This window comes from Nycticebus coucang, chromosome 24 (assembly GCF_027406575.1).
Source record: "Nycticebus coucang isolate mNycCou1 chromosome 24, mNycCou1.pri, whole genome shotgun sequence".
Lineage (NCBI taxonomy): Eukaryota > Metazoa > Chordata > Mammalia > Primates > Lorisidae > Nycticebus > Nycticebus coucang.
In genome coordinates, this window is record NC_069803.1 from 7,171,298 (window position 1) to 7,187,353 (window position 16,056).

Consider the following 16,056-nt stretch of genomic DNA (forward strand, 5'->3'; position numbering starts at 1 on the left):
TGTCAACTTTAAGCCCAAGAAGTAATGAAGAGAATTAGAAATATTAAATGAAAAGGTTAATATGTAACAACTATCCTTCTCTAACTTCTTTGAATAATCTCATCTTCAACTTTAAGGCATTGTTAAAGAAGAAGCAAACAAAATCTACAGCAAGCAGAGGAAAACAAAAATAAAAATTATTACAGAAAGGAAATAGAGAATATTAAAAAGAAAAGATAAAATCAATGAAGCCAGAAGCTGGTTCTTTGAAAAAAATATTAAAATTGATAAACTTTGAGGGGGGAAGAAAGAGAAAGAGAGAAGAAGAAGAGGAAGAAATACCAAAATTATTAGAATCAGAAATGAAAGAAGGAGAATTACTACTATACCATAGGGTTAGGGAACGGCCCAGAAAAAAAATTAAAAAAAAAAAAAATCAGCAAAGATGTGTTTTGTGTAAAACTTCCCCAACTCTTTTTAGGAGCTGAGACCTACATCCCTGCTTTGGGCAGATCAGGAAGGGTAGGGGAATGTCTTTTTTTCTTTGTACTGCAGAAGATGGCTCAGCTGAATTATCTGAAGCCCTGGTGCCTTGCTGGCAGGTTGGGTGGGCCTCCCAGGTTAGTGGAGGTTATATCTTTGTCTTCTGAAAAGATGGTACTATTAAAATCATTAACCATAGTTGAATGACAATATCTTAGAACTTGGGGCCCTTCTTTTAAATACTCTATTTCTACTTATGTACAGGAAAATGGCATTTAACAGTGGTCTTCATCCTTCTCATTTGATGACAAATTAATAAACTCTTCTTTCCTTCTCAAACCACCAGTGATTGCATTGACTACCTATGTTTACCTCAGGTGGGGTTGAAGATCTTCTACCTGCATCTTAAATCATACAGCGTCTTGATGGTAAGCCCAAAGCTGTTCTCTAACTTGCACCTCAGTTATTTGCTGTCTGCTCTCCCACCTGGAGCTGACCCAGCTGTGTCTGAAAGTGTCCCTGCACTGCCTTATTGTCTGCTCAACATTATTCATCCCTGATCCTTAAGATGGAATATTCCTGCTATTTGGCTGAAATAAGATATAATTCCAAGATGATTATTATTATTGTTATTATTATTATTATTATTATTATTTTTGAGACCGAGCCTCAAGCTGTCACCTTGGGTAGAGTGCTGTGGCATCACAGCTCACAGCAACCTCTAACTCCTGGGCTCAAGCGATTCTCTTGCTTCTGCCTCCCAAGTAGCTCGGACTACAGGCGTCTGCCACAACGCCTAGCTATTTTTTGGTTGCAGCTGTCATTGTTGTTTGGCGGGCTCAGGCTGGATTTGAACCCACCAGCTCAGATGTATGTGGCTGGCGCCTTAGCCACTTGAGCCACAGGTGCTGAGCCCCAAGATTATTTTTTCACTTGAATTTCTTACATATTTCGTGTTTCTCCATAGTAAAAGAAGCCTGCCCTCCTTTTAGAAATGTTTAAATCTGAACAAGTTTTTGGCAGCTTACTGGGAAGGATTCACCTATTTGATTCTATTTGCTTAGAGTTACAGCTTCTTGACCGCAAATATGAAGCTTGATAAGGTAATAAGCAACTTCATCTACTACACTATATTATTGTTAACTATAATGATATCAGAACCGAAATTAAAAACATATGCTCGTAATCTTCATTTAAGTCCTTCCAGTTGTTCCAGATGTAAATTAGATATGTGAACTTGGAATGTCCTTGAGATCCTTTATTGGTGACCTTTGTACTGAACATGAAGCTCCTGGGATGATGGCAGCCACATTGACCTCATTTTGTATTAGTGTCAACATGGCACAACTGCCAAGTTGTCACATGTTGTTCCACTCTTTCATTGTCCTATAATGCCACTGTCTGCTATTGTTTTCTACAGTAACTTATTAATTATTGCATGTGTGCATACCTTCTTTTGACAGTTAATATAAAGTCTTCTTTTGGAGAGAAAGCATGTTTAATACTTCTCTTGAATGCTATAGTTTTGGCATAATGCTGGATATAGGGGAAGTGCTCGATACAACCTTTTGATTTATCCATTAACGTACTGATTTCTTACTACTATTATCATAAAATTATGTTAGGTAAAATAAAAATACTACTGAAACCTTTTCCTGTCTCATATGATCATTGGGAAGACCAAATCGGGTATGAGAGGACTTACTCCAATGGTATACTACTGTTATGAAGAGGCATTAAATTATTAAAAGAAATTTAGTTAAGATTGTTCATTTTATACAATGTGATATATTGCCACCTGCTTTGGAATTTCCTCAAACCAAAGAAAACGAATCCTAAATATGCACTGACTTTTTTGGACGTAGTTAGATAAATTTTGAAGTTTTGCTCTAGATCAGAGCTGATTCCAATCCTAAAGATAACTGTACAGGCTAGTTAGGAAATGCTTAGGAAATTTATAAGATAAACAAGAAGATTTGTAAAATTTTGCATCCTATAATGTAGAAGAGAACTAATTTTAATTTTGTTTTAGGAGCTTAAACCCCTCATTTTTGTCACTATTAATGAAGACTAAGATTCTAAGATCAAGGAAGGACTTCTGAGCTGTGTTTCCCCTGCCCTGTGCTCAGATGCTTCCTGCTGGGTCATCACTTTCATGACATTCACATATCATTGTGAAGTTGGGGTTGTCACAGTTGTTGTAATAAAAAGCAGATATGGGGAAAAAATTGCTGTGGAACAGGTAATGAAGATGAACATATGCTATCGAATTCCAAGGCTGGAGAAGTGTAGTACCTAACAAGTGCACACATCCCAAGCCCAATTTCCAGAAATGTTTCAGGACCCCAGACAATGCTGGAAACCATGGATAGTATCAAACACTATATGTACTATGTTTTTTCCTACGTACTCATGATAAAGTTCAATTTATAAACTAGGAGCAGTAAGAGATGAAAAACAATAATAATTAAATGGAATAATTGTAATAAGTACTGTAATAAACATTATGTGAATATGGTCTATCTTCCTTACTGTCTTTCTCTTTCAGAATACTATAATGTTTTTAGGCCATGGTTGACCATAGGCAACAGAAACTGTGGAAAGCAAAATTACATGGAAAGGGGGACTACAATATTGGCATGAAGCATCAAATAAACATAACTATTTAATCTTGCATTTTATACATATTTTTTCAAAGCATATTACATTTTTAAGACATAAATACTAAATTGTTTGGATCTATTTTCTTTTCTTTTTCTTTTTTTTTTTTTTTTGCAGTTTTTGGCCGGGGCTGGGTTTGAACCCACCACCTCTGGCATATGGGGCCGGCGCCCTACTCCTTTGAGCCACAGGCGCCACCCAGGACCTATTTTCTTAATAAGTTAAACAGTCAGGTATTTCTTTTTGCCCTAGAGTGCTGCAAAAAAATTACCAAGATATTGAGTGTACTGAAGACCAACAACGATTTGGAGCTCCTGGCTTAATGCAATTAATACCTCTGACATTTCCATAAAGACAATTACACCATACCTGGTTATTTTTATGTTAATTTATTTACTCTCCTATTTGTAATTTATTTGTTGCACAATCTTTCTAAATGAAATATAACCTTATATTTAAAATTAAAAAAAATAAAATAGAATCAAATGAAATAGAATATTTGCTCCTTGTAGACCACTGGAGAGGGGCTCTGATATACATGGGTGTCACCTTTTGGGTTGAGAAAGTCACATCACATTACCAGTGTTGACCTTGATCTCCCCTCATCTATGAAATAAGAGTGTGGATAATACGATATCCTCAGGCCCTTTCAAATCTAGCAGACTATGATGCTATATGCTAGGAAGATTCTTAAACTGTAATGGGAAGGTCATCAGCTGGTGGGATGAAGAAAGCCACACGGCCGTGGCTAAGTGGGAGAGAGTAAATTTGTGTGGAGGCAGTGACCTGCAGTATTTATATGTACAGTTTTAGTGTGCTTTATATGTTGAACTGATGTCAGCATTGTCCAAATTAAAGGGTACCAGGGGAAGAAGGCCCTGGATTAACAGGTGTCAATGCCCAGGATACCTGAGACCGGAATGTGGATTCTTCACTTGGTAATTGTGTGTGAATCTTGGAGGAAGGGCACAGTGGAATAGAGTCACCACAGTGATGACAGCAATGTATTTAGAACTCAGTTCTGTTCTTCCAAATGTCCCCAAACTCATGCCATATGTTTGAAGAAAAAGTTCAAAACCCCTTTCCTTTGATACTTAAATGCAAAATCCTGTGCTCTTGGTTTCAGTGAAGTAAGTGATGTGGCTAAATTGCACATGCAGACCCAGCTCCCTGGATATTTCTGGTGGTATAAAGGACCCTGATGTAACTTTTCTAATATTGCAATAGCTGTCTTTATGCATGAATGAAGCCTTATTTATAATTTCAAAACCACCTTCATCATCCTGCTAATGTTAGTAAAGCAATGTCGAATGCTTCTGCAGCAGATTTAAAAACAAAAACAAAACTCCCTTCCATGTGTTGTGCATTTGTATGTTTTCTTTTGCAGCCACTACTCACCTTTGTTCTTTGCTGCTCAGGGCATTTCTTTCCTGCCTCCTGCATATTCTTAGCACCCTCACTTCCTTGCTGCATTTATCCTTTTTATCTCCATCTTCTTGATTCCTCTGTGGGTTGAACTTGAAATTGTTTGTTCTTTTTTGCTCACTTTCTGGTTCCTCTCTGATGTTTCCCTCACTGTACTCTCATAATTGTAATGTATTATTGTTCTGTGCAGAATCCTTCCTGTTGCCATGTTCATTTACTTTCCAATAATCTTTATTAGATCTTTTACTTGATGATGTCTTTCAATTCTTTTTAATCTCTTTTTATGTAAATGCTATGTTTTATTTAACTCTTAGTTTGCTCAGTCTCTGATCTTCCTTTGACAATTTTATTACAGTTTTCTCTCATTACATTTACTTTCTCTTTTCTTGATGTCTTTGAAATATGCTCTTTTTCCTTTTCTTTTTACTATTTCTATGAGTCCATCCTTCTCTCCTATCTCTCATTCTTGGCCTTATAATTTAAAATAATTCATTCTCTTAGCTCATTTGTTTGCCTCTCCTACCTTCACTTGTTTGGAATTAGTTCTCTTCAAAAGCATTGGTTACCTGGAATGACTCGCTTAGTTTTTTAAAAGGAGGTTAGACAGATATTCCTGAACACCTAAGGCTGTACAATGAACACAGCCTGAGATCACAGGTTGAGAGGCAGGGTCACCTAGGCAGACCAGGAGATCTTTCAGTCAGGGTAAGTGGCTTCATTCTGTAGGTCATTTGTACCATCCACATCCTGTGGTTTCCTACCTAGGTCTCCCAAAATACAGTTGGTTGGGGGATCCTAACATCTTTTATCTTTTCTCCCTCCATTAGAAACTAAAGTCTAAATTTGTAACTCAACACACATTCTGTACTTAACATAAAGATGATCTTCTCTGACCTCTACATAAACTAATTTGAGATGAGACCAAAAACCACTGGAATCAACAATTTGTTACTTTCCATTCTTCTTCTTCTTTTTTTAATCTATGCCTTTAAGACTGTCTGCTTCTTGTGAGTGGGGTAAAATAAAAGAAAGTCAATTCATCCCCCCATAAAAGGATGGTCACTGAGTAATGCATACTGAGCTTTGGGTAGGAGGGACAGGACACCCTGGCTGCTGGTTGCTTCTGCTGAGTTTTCCTGCAGGGCATAGGTGGTTGGCAGTGCATCCTCTCATCAGTCTGATCTCTTGGTTCCTGCCTGTGTTACAGACTGTGGGCTGCTGGGCTTCACCTGTCATTTCCTTCTCCTCTTCTCAGTTCTCTCGTCCATAAGATGAATTGGTTGCACTCAGTGAAATCTAAAATTCCCTTCAGTGCCTTCCCCCTTGTCATAATGTTTCAAGTTCCATCATGAAACACAAATTTCTTTTGGTTTTTAAGGCTTTTAGGTTTTCAAGGAGTGCCATTAAAATGCATATGCCTTCAGGGAGGAATCACACTTTAGCATGTTTTTAGCCCATATATCTGAAGAGATTTTTGACTGATATACTGAGGGATATTATTTCATTTGGAAATAAGACATGGGGTGACCTACCAGGACCAAGGGGGCTACTAGGACCAGGGAAACACATAAATGGGGTGAAAAGGAGCCAGCAATGGACACAAAGTGTTAGGGCTAGTTTCTTTTATATATTTTTTCTCAATTTTTACGGAAAACCTGGTTTAGTCATTACCTTACCCATTTTTCCCATTAACAACTACAGTTCAAAGATAGGCAATGCTACACCTGTTATCACATGGAAAAGAAGAGTGAATGTGGGAACTCAGGTTGTGGGAAGCCAGAGCCCACCCCACTGTATTCCAACTGCAGTTGGTTGTGTTTTGCTTATTTATTAGTATGTACACTGCTACCTAGAGTGAGTTGGGAAATAACTTCACATAGATCATCATACTCGGCCCTCGCCAGTACATATCATTATTTTTTTCCCAGTTTTTGGAGGAAGAACTTGAAGTTTAAAAGTTCAGTATTCTGAATAACATTATAGAGCTCGCATCTCAGAGACAGATAAAAGAGGGGCATGCACAGACAGGGAAAAACGTTCTGGAACTTGTGAAGAGTCTTAGCTCATACCATCTTTATAACTGCAAAAATCCTTTCTTTACTTGAATCTTTACTAATTTTACATTATATTATTGATTTATAATAATCTAATGTTTAAGAAATCGATTGTGTTAATTGCTCTTCTTGTGTAGAATAGTACAAGATATTTATCCTCTTCCTCGTCCTTATTTTTTTCCTCTTATCTGCAAACTAATATTTCTTGGGGGCCTCTTTCAATCCAAACTGGCCCATTATGGTCTGGAAATTAGATTAAGTCACCTGGTGTGTTTATTTTTGCATTTTATCCATTCAAAATTTCAAGAGCAACTTTAAAGAATGTCATATGTCTTTATGGACCTGGTTGAGAGGGAATTGCCCTCATGAGAGTCCATATTCTCCATAACAAGGACCAAAAGGATGTTCACAAGGAGCCCAAGAGCCAGGACATTTGCCTAAGGCTGTCAAGCAGTATAGCTTTCTGTCCAAACAAACTCTACCTTCAATCAGGTTTTGTGAATAGGTTGCTTTTGAGTCGCACCAATCAGTCACCACAATCTCTTTCCTGAATGACCCAGAACAGGAAACTTCCTGGCCAGGAAAACAAAACAGCTGTGGTTGTGGGACCAAAACAGGTGATGTACAGTTCAGGAAGTGCCCAAACGCAAGGTGTGTGCCTTGTGTGTGAGCAGCGGGGCCGCACCGCATCCTCAAGGCCGGGGGGCAGGATCGTCACCCTTCCACAAGCTGGCCCTGGACTCCCCTGAGGGCCGGGCACCATCCCACTTTCCAGTCCTCGCAAGGACTGGGAGGTGTCTGGCATTTTGTCAAAGCCCAGGAACCCTGCACGGCCATGCAAACTCTGTGTCCACTCCAAGGGCTGGAGGTTCGAGCATGCCAGTGTCCGAGGGGCCAACTAACCCTGGAAAAGACTGTTTTATTAAAAATATTTTGGATGCAAAAAAAAAAAATGTCATATGTCCTATTTAAATCTCTTTAATACTTGCTGAATAACCAAGGCATAATTGAAGCCAAGTTTTATAAAGGGTGTCAGCTTTCAATGTGAGTGGATGGTATCAGACAAATGGTGTTCTCTCTCCGAGACCCAAAAGGTAGTCCATAAGAGGGCGTCCACCTCCCACTTCCCAGATGGTGAGCTTCTTCCTATGCTGACCCTCAGCTAATTTATTTGTTATAGTGTGCTGAATATATTCCAAGGCTTTGTGGATACAACCATTAAGTATCCCTGTTTCAGGGGAGTGGGAATTGCTGGAGAGCTCAGAGTGGTTGCACACCGGCGTCCATGGATGTTGGCTGCTGCCCATGTTTTAACTGTGTCTTTTCTGTACGTCTTCTTGTGTCTCTGACCATCCATCCCGTGACAGCAGGCTTTGGCACTCTCCTTCCCACCACCACCAAGTGGCACATCCTAAATCTGCCCATGTTAGAGGCCTTTCCAGCTTCCTCTTCTATACATAAACCCCACTGGTAAACTTAGTAACAAATTGAGTATATGCCCAGATTTATCATGGGTTCAAAAGGGCTTTCTGCTTGAAATTTATTTATTTATTTATTTTTATGATTTTTACAGTGTTTAAAGAAATACAGAGATAATAGAAATTTTCTGCTGGGAGAGGAGATAAGCTCAGGGAGGCGTCATAGGCAATAGACATGCTGATGAATGGGGTGTTTTAGTATGATGGATATGCCCATTCAAGGTCTTCAGATGACTCCAATGCTTTCTCAGCCCATCACGCTTTTGAGCTGTTTTAGTCTGAGAGCCGTAAATTGGGATACAGTTGTCAGCTAGCTCAGGGATCTATTGATGCCTTGATATTTGTACAGTTTTTCACTCCTTGGTGGTACATTTCCCCACTTAGGTTCCTTGGCACACACTCTGGGCTCTTCTCCCTCCTATACTGTTCCTTAGAACTTTGCTGTGCTGTATTTTCCTCCTCTTCTTAGATGGCTTTATGGCTTAGGGTACGCTGATACTCGCAAATTCACCCCACCACCTCTCCTGAGCTACAGGCCCCTATGTCAAACTTCCCATTAAACATCACCACCCCTGGCTCTACCTTCAAACTACATCTCAGATGTGATGATGCCCCACTTCTACTACTTTCAAACCATCCTTGTCTCCACTGTGGACTCAAAACACTTCTCATTGCAGATGAAGTAGTCCTTTAAAAATGCATCATTGGTTAGGCTGTTCATCTCTTACTCAGAACTCGCCAGTGTTTTTCTATCTCTTTTGCAATGAAATATGGACTTCCTACCATGATCCTCCAGGCCAGGTGTGTTCTTGCCCCTAAACACCTCTTCCACCATATCTCTTACCACTCTTCCTGGCTTGCTTCACTCCAGCTTTATTGGTTGTATACTGTTCTTCACCTGCAATGCCAACATTTTGGGAGGCTGAGGTGGGAAAACCACCTGAGCTCACCAGTTAGACAAGCCTGAGCTAGAACAAGACCCCATCTCTAAAAATAGCCAGGCATTGTGGTGGGAACCTGTAGTCCCAGCTATTTGGGAGGGTGAGGCGAGAGAAAAGCTTGAGTCTAAGAGTTTTACCTTGCTGTGAGCTATGATACTACAGGACTCTATGAAGGGCAACAAAGTGAGACTCTGTCTCACCCAAATAAAACAGTAATAAAAATTAAAAAAATATATACTGTTCTTCACACTATACATTGTCTGATGTTACTGTTTAACTGTTCAATCAAATGCTGTTTTGGGTATTGTTGTGAAGGTATTTTGTAGACATGATTAACATCTGACAATCAATTGGCTTTGATAATCTTTGTAGGGAGTGCCATTAGCTTTGATAATCTTTGTAGGCCCGATCCCATCAGTTGAAAGGTTTTAGGGGCAGATATCAGGTTTCCTCAAGGAAGAGGATATTCCACTTGTAAACTGCAGGCAGCCCCTGCCGGATAGTTTTTGAAGGCTTCCCCTCAGGATTCCACACGGTGATGCTAGCTAATTCCTTGAATAATGGCCCCTCACCTCTCTCCTTCTGTGTGTGTGTACATGTGTGTATATATGTACACACAGAGGGTACCAAAAGCATATACACATTTTAAGAAAGGGAAAAACTGTGTTAAATTTATAATACTGAAGTCACATTTGACTTCTGCAAGAGGTGTTCAAATGTGACTTGTATCCATCTTTTGTAATGAGTATATATTTAATATTACAATTTTAACGCAGTTTTTTTCTTTTCCTAAAACGTGTATACATTTTTTGGCACACAGTATGTATGTGTGCATGCATATGTGTATATATATACACACACATATATATACACACATATACATATATTTATCACATATATATTTATGTTTCTCTCCAATACAACTATCCATTTCATTCCTCTCTCGGGAATTTTGCTTTTGCTGTTTCCTTTGCATGGAATTCTCTTTTCCAGATACAGATATTTGCATGGCTGATGTCCTTACATGGTTCAGGGCTTTGATCAATTGTTGTCTTCTTAGAAGAACCTTCCTAATCTTCCTGTTAAAAACAACCCTAGTGACTCCACATAAATCATATTTTGGTCCCCTCACTCCTTTATTTTTACAGCATTTGCCACTATCTGAAGCTGTATATGTGTTGACAAACTTGGTCATTGCCTCTCCTCTTTATTATGTCTAAGCCCCACGAGGGGGATTTCATCTGTCTTGCTCACTGCTGTATCCCCAGCATCTGGAAGAGTGCCTGGCAGTGAAATGCATCATACACATTTGTTGAACAGTGAGAGAATGGGGAACTGAGTTGACTTATTGGAGTTAAGAGGGCAGACCTTGGAGGGAGGAAGTAGCTAAGAGAAAAGAATGAAATCTCTAAAAGATATTTCTACCCTTAGCTAAATTTTCAGTCTTAGCATTCTTACTTCTAAAAATAAACAACATATTTACTGTCTGCACTTCTCTTTCCCATGTTATTATTTATCTGCCGATTTTCTTGTTTTAGCCAAAATTTATTTGGAGCCTAGCATATACTAGTATGGTTATACAAACCCCAAACAACCATCATAAGGGGGACGCTCTTAGAGGAAGTGCCTTGTGAGCTAAGCTGTGATAAAGTCAAGGGAACAAAGAGAAGAGGAAATTGAACCAGGTAGTGCAAAGAACATGCCCTGAGGCCTGGAAATGGGGAAACCACACTGTGAGATGAAGTGAAAGAAGATCCAGTTAGCTGAAGTGGATGTTTTTAGAGGATATGTGTGGGGGCTCTGGGAGGAATCTGGAGAGGTAAGTGTCATGTTGCACAGAAGATTTCAGCTTAGTTATGAGCTTTCCATTTTATCTGTAATAGATAAGAAGACAGGCTCGCTTGAGGTCAGGAGTTCAAGACTAGCCTGAGCAAGAGCGAGGCTCTGTCTCAACTAAAAATAGAAAAATTCAGCTGGGTGTGGTGGTGTGCACCTATAGTCCCAGCTACTTAGGAGGCTGAAGCAGAAGGGTCACTGAGCCCAAAAGATTGGAGTAAATTGCGCTGAGCAGTGATGAAAAAAAAAAAAAAGATAAGAAGAAGACAACATAAGTGCTAAGCATAATATGTCCAGACTGTAATTCAAGAAGATACCTTCAGGAAAAAATCAGAGACAGCAGTGTGACATAGAGATTTTCTGTCTAAAGCTGCCTCTCCATAAAAAACTGGCCCTTCAGTAGTGTCATTGAACAATTTGTCCCATGCATTTTAATTTTACGTAATGCACATAAGCAAATAAACAAAATAATAGCAGTACAACACAGCCACTCACCACCAACAGAAATAAAGAAGACAGACTGATTTCCTCCATCTAGATTTAGCATCAGCAAAATTTATTCCGGCTGGAGATATGCGATATATTTATATGCACAACAAGAATAGGATTTGGAAGTATAGAATCCTTGGCTTCAAATCCCAGCTCAGCCTTGTATTGGCAGAATTGCTTAACTTTCTGAAATCTCCTACACTTCAGGCATTAGAGGAAGCTAGTAAGAATATCTCCTTCACAGGATAATTATGTCCATTTAATGTATGGTAAATTACCTGGTAAAATATAAAATTCCAGTTAAATGGAGTAATTTTCTGTCTCATGAGTTCACAAGGCATTTGACATCAAGTAATCACCTTGTCATTAGATGCTACTTATTGCTGTGGGATGGGGAGTGGTGGTGTGTTCAGTGGCATCACACACAGAGTCTTACCACACTCTGGATATGGTAGGTCCAAGCAGGAAGGGAAGCTATTGGACAAAGGAGGTTTAAAATGTCACTCATCACTACAGAAGACACTGAGAATGTTGGTCCCACAGAGAGCCTGTTACTGCCACAGGGAAACACAGGAAGAACTCTGTAATTAGGTCATGGGTGAGAAGGAGAGAGAGACAACATTTCCCGGCCACCACCAGTATGTTGGTGATTATATTAGAGAAAGTAACTACTTTTGGATCTTAAGAGATTCATCCTGAGCAAAGGCATAAAACTCACAGGTAGAGGCCTACATAGAAGTGCCTCTCTGGAACAGCCGATAGGAAATAGAGGTAACAAGAAAGACCTACAGATAAAAGACTCAGACTGTGCTAGACCCATTCACTTGGTAACGCAGAATCAGTGGCCACAAATTTCCTATTAAGAAGGACCTTGAGAATGACATACAAACAAGCAAAATAAAAGCAAAACAAAAACCCTTCCAGGATTATCTTTATATTATTTCCTTCTATATTATCATTGCTAAATGTGCAATTGATTATTCATTTCTCAAAACAATTTATCAAGTCTTTGAATTCCTGGAGGAGGAGCTAGAGAACCAATGGGGGGAATGGGAATGTATATTTTTATGGAGGTGATGGTTACTTAGGGGTACACATATGGAAAATTAGCTAAGCTGCACATTTAAGATTTGTATATTTAATATAGCTCGAGAATAATTCTAAAACAGAATAATTCCTTTTAAGTATTAAATATGTAGTTAGCTTGGCTTGTGAGACTATTACTAGTAGAATCAAGATTCTGGTTTATAGATGAATTAAATTAAGAAGACAGTTCTCCCTTCACCTCCTGCTCCATTGTTACAGGGTTCTTAGCTACAGGAGCCTATTTCTGGTCTGTGTGTGCAACCTCTTTCTCCATAAACATGAGAAAAGCCCTGATATAGCCGTGAAAGGCATTTATTTCAATCTGCCTTTGTCCAGGCTTCCAGTGTCTATAAGAGTCAGAAGCAGTTTTCCTGAGTATGTCTTGAGTTTCCCCTCTACCAATGGCCAGAATTTCCTCTGTGAATCACGACCATTGTGAAGGTGTGCACTCTTGCATTTGTGATTAAGTGGCTGCTGTGCACACCTTCAAATGCCAGAAAGCACAGACAGCCTCCAGGGCCCTTGAGTCCTAGTGCAAACTCCTTCACACACCATGGTAAGTCTCCCTCATTCCTGGAAATTCTTTCCCTCTGTCTTTGGCTCTGCCAAGGCCAGCTCAAGTCCGCAGCATTGTGTGGTGTGCACTAATGACATAATGGATGAAGGAAGAAGATGAGACACAGCAATGGCAAAAAAGATGAACTAAGTTCCAAGACAGTGACTTTAATTGCTTTTGCCCATCAAAATAGTTATGTAGAAGGACATGGCCGGGAGACATGAATAAAGCCGTATGTATTACTGAGACCAGGCCTGTAGCTGCTAATCAGGGAATCTTTTCTTATTGCAATTACTTCAGATTCTTCCATAAACTTCCCAAATTATAACTTAACATTGCTGAAGCACTTTTGCGGGTTTTATCATGGTAACGGCTAGCATTTACCTTATATCTAAAACACCAGAGGGATCTCTAGGTATTTCCAGGATGATACATAAACTCTAATATACAAACTAATTAGATAAAATCCTTCAGTTTTAACTAGATCTAGAGAAGGAATAAAAATGTATAGTAAACGAGGCACATTTAATAAACTTGACAAGCAAGGGCATGAATATGATATAATTCCAATACTCCAAACAGAGTGTTTGGAAAAGTCATGCCCCTTCTGTAAATGTTAGTTGATGTCCAGAAATTACCTAGTGGCAGAAGCACCAGTCACCACAGGGGAAACTTGGAGATTGGGTAGCCAGGTTTTGAGCCTCTCCCTGCTGCGCAGTCACTAAGGGGTTTCAGACCAGCACATTTTGACAGATGCAGCTGCTTTTTTTCGCATTGCTCTTAACTAGACCATTGAATTTAGAACTATCACATAGCTCCTTAATCTCTGAAATGGATGCAATAATCCCTATCGTAAAGGGTGGTCAATATCACTACATAGGTGGTCAGAATTCATAGTTTGTTCTTTTTCTGCCCTCTAAACACATTCCAAGCTCATCATATTCTGAATATACGTCTCCTGTTGTGCTCTCCACATGTTGTTTTAACTAATTGTTTATACAGAGGTGCAAGAAAAAGCATACGCATTTCAAGAAGGGAAAAAACTGTGTTGAAATTGTAGTATTCAATATATACTGATAATGTTTGTTATCTTGAATGTATTACCTTGTGTCTCTTATGATTGTGAAAGTCAAATGTGACTTCAATCTTATAATTTTAATATTTTTTTCTTTCTTAAAATGTGTATACATTTTTTGGCACCCTTTAAATATCTACCTTTTATAGCATTTTTTTTTTAATTGTTGGGGATTCATTGAGGGTACAATAAGCCAGGTTACACTGATTGCATTTGGTATGTAAAGTCTCTCTTGCAATCAATGTCTTGCCCCCAGAAGGTGTGGCATGCACCAAGGCCCCAACCCCCTCCCTCCTTCCCTTTCTCTGCTTATAGCATGTTTTGAGCCTTGCAGGGTGAGGCTTGTTTTATGTATGTAGTGCTAGTATAACGCCTGCCACATGACAAATAATTTGAAAATGTGGCACCAAGGAAATTGTTTAATTCCTAAATTACTTTTTTTTTTTCTGTGTCTGAGTTGTTTTATTTTATTTTATTTTTTTTTTTTATTAAATCATAACTGTATACAATGATATGATTATGGGGCATCATACACTCACTTCATAAACCATTTGACACATTTTTATCACAGTGGTTAACATAGCCTTTCCGGCGTTATCTCAGTTACTGTGCCAAAACATTTACATTCTACATTTACCAAGTTTCGCAAATACCCCCGTAATATGCACCACAGGTGTGATCCCACCGATTCCCCTCCCTCTACCCACCCCCCCCTTTCCCACTTCTCCCTATTGTTAAGTTGTAGCTGGGTTATAGCTTTCATGTGAGAGTCCCAAATTAGTTTCATAGTAGGGCTGTGTACATTGGGTATTTTTTCTTCCATTCTTGGGATACTTTACTAAGAAGAATATGTTCCAGCTCCATCCATGTAAACATGAAAGAGGTAAAGTCTCCATCTTTCTTTAAGGCTGCATAGTATTCCATGGTATACATATACCACAATTTATTAATCCATTCGTGGATCGATGGGCACTTGGGCTTTTTCCATGACTTAGCTATTATGAATTGGGCTGCAATAAACATTCTGGTACAAATATCTTTGTTATGTTGTGATTTTTGGTCTTCTGGGTATATGCCCAGTAGAGGAATTACAGGATTGAATGGCAGATCTATTTTTAGATCTCTGAGTGTTCTCCATATATCTTTCCAAAAGGAATGAATTAATTTGCATTCCCACCAGCAGTGCAGAAGTGTTCCCTTTTCTCCGCATCCACGCCAACATCTCTGGTCTTGAGATTTTGTGATATAGGCTAGTCTCATTGGAGTTAGATGATATCTCAAAGTAGTTTTGATTTGCATTTCGCTGATGATTAAAGATGATGAGCATTTTTTCATATGTCTGAAGGCCGTGCGCCTGTCTTCTTCAGAGAAGTTTCTCTTCAAATCCCTTGCCCAGCCTGCGATGGGATCCCTTGTTTTTTTCTTGCTGATGCGTTTGAGTTCTCTGTGGATTCTGGTTATTAAACCTTTGTCAGAGATATACCCTACAAATATCTTCTCCCATTCTGAGGGCTGTCTGCTTGCTCTGCTTACTGTGTTCTTAGCTGTGCAGAAGCTTTTTAGTTTGATCAAGTCCCAGTAGTGTATTTTTGAAGCTGCTTCAATTGCCCGGGGGGTTCTCCTCATGAAATACTCACCCAGACCAATTTCTTCAAGGGTTTTCCCTGCATTCTCCTCTAGTATTTTTATAGTTTCATGTCTTAAGTTTAAAGCTTTAATCCAATGAGAGTCTATCTTAGTTAATGGTGAAAGGTGTGGGTCCAATTTCAGTCTTCTGTAGGTTGCCAGCCAGTTCACCCAGCACCATTTGTTAAATAGGGAATCTTTTCCCCACTGAATGTTTTTAATTGGCTTGTCAAAAATCAAATAGCGGTAAGTAGCTGGATTCATCTCTTGGTTCTCTATTCTGTTCCAGATATCTACTTCTCTGTTTTTGTGCCAATACCATGCTGTTTTGATCACTATCGATTTGTAGTAAAGTCTGAGGTCTGGT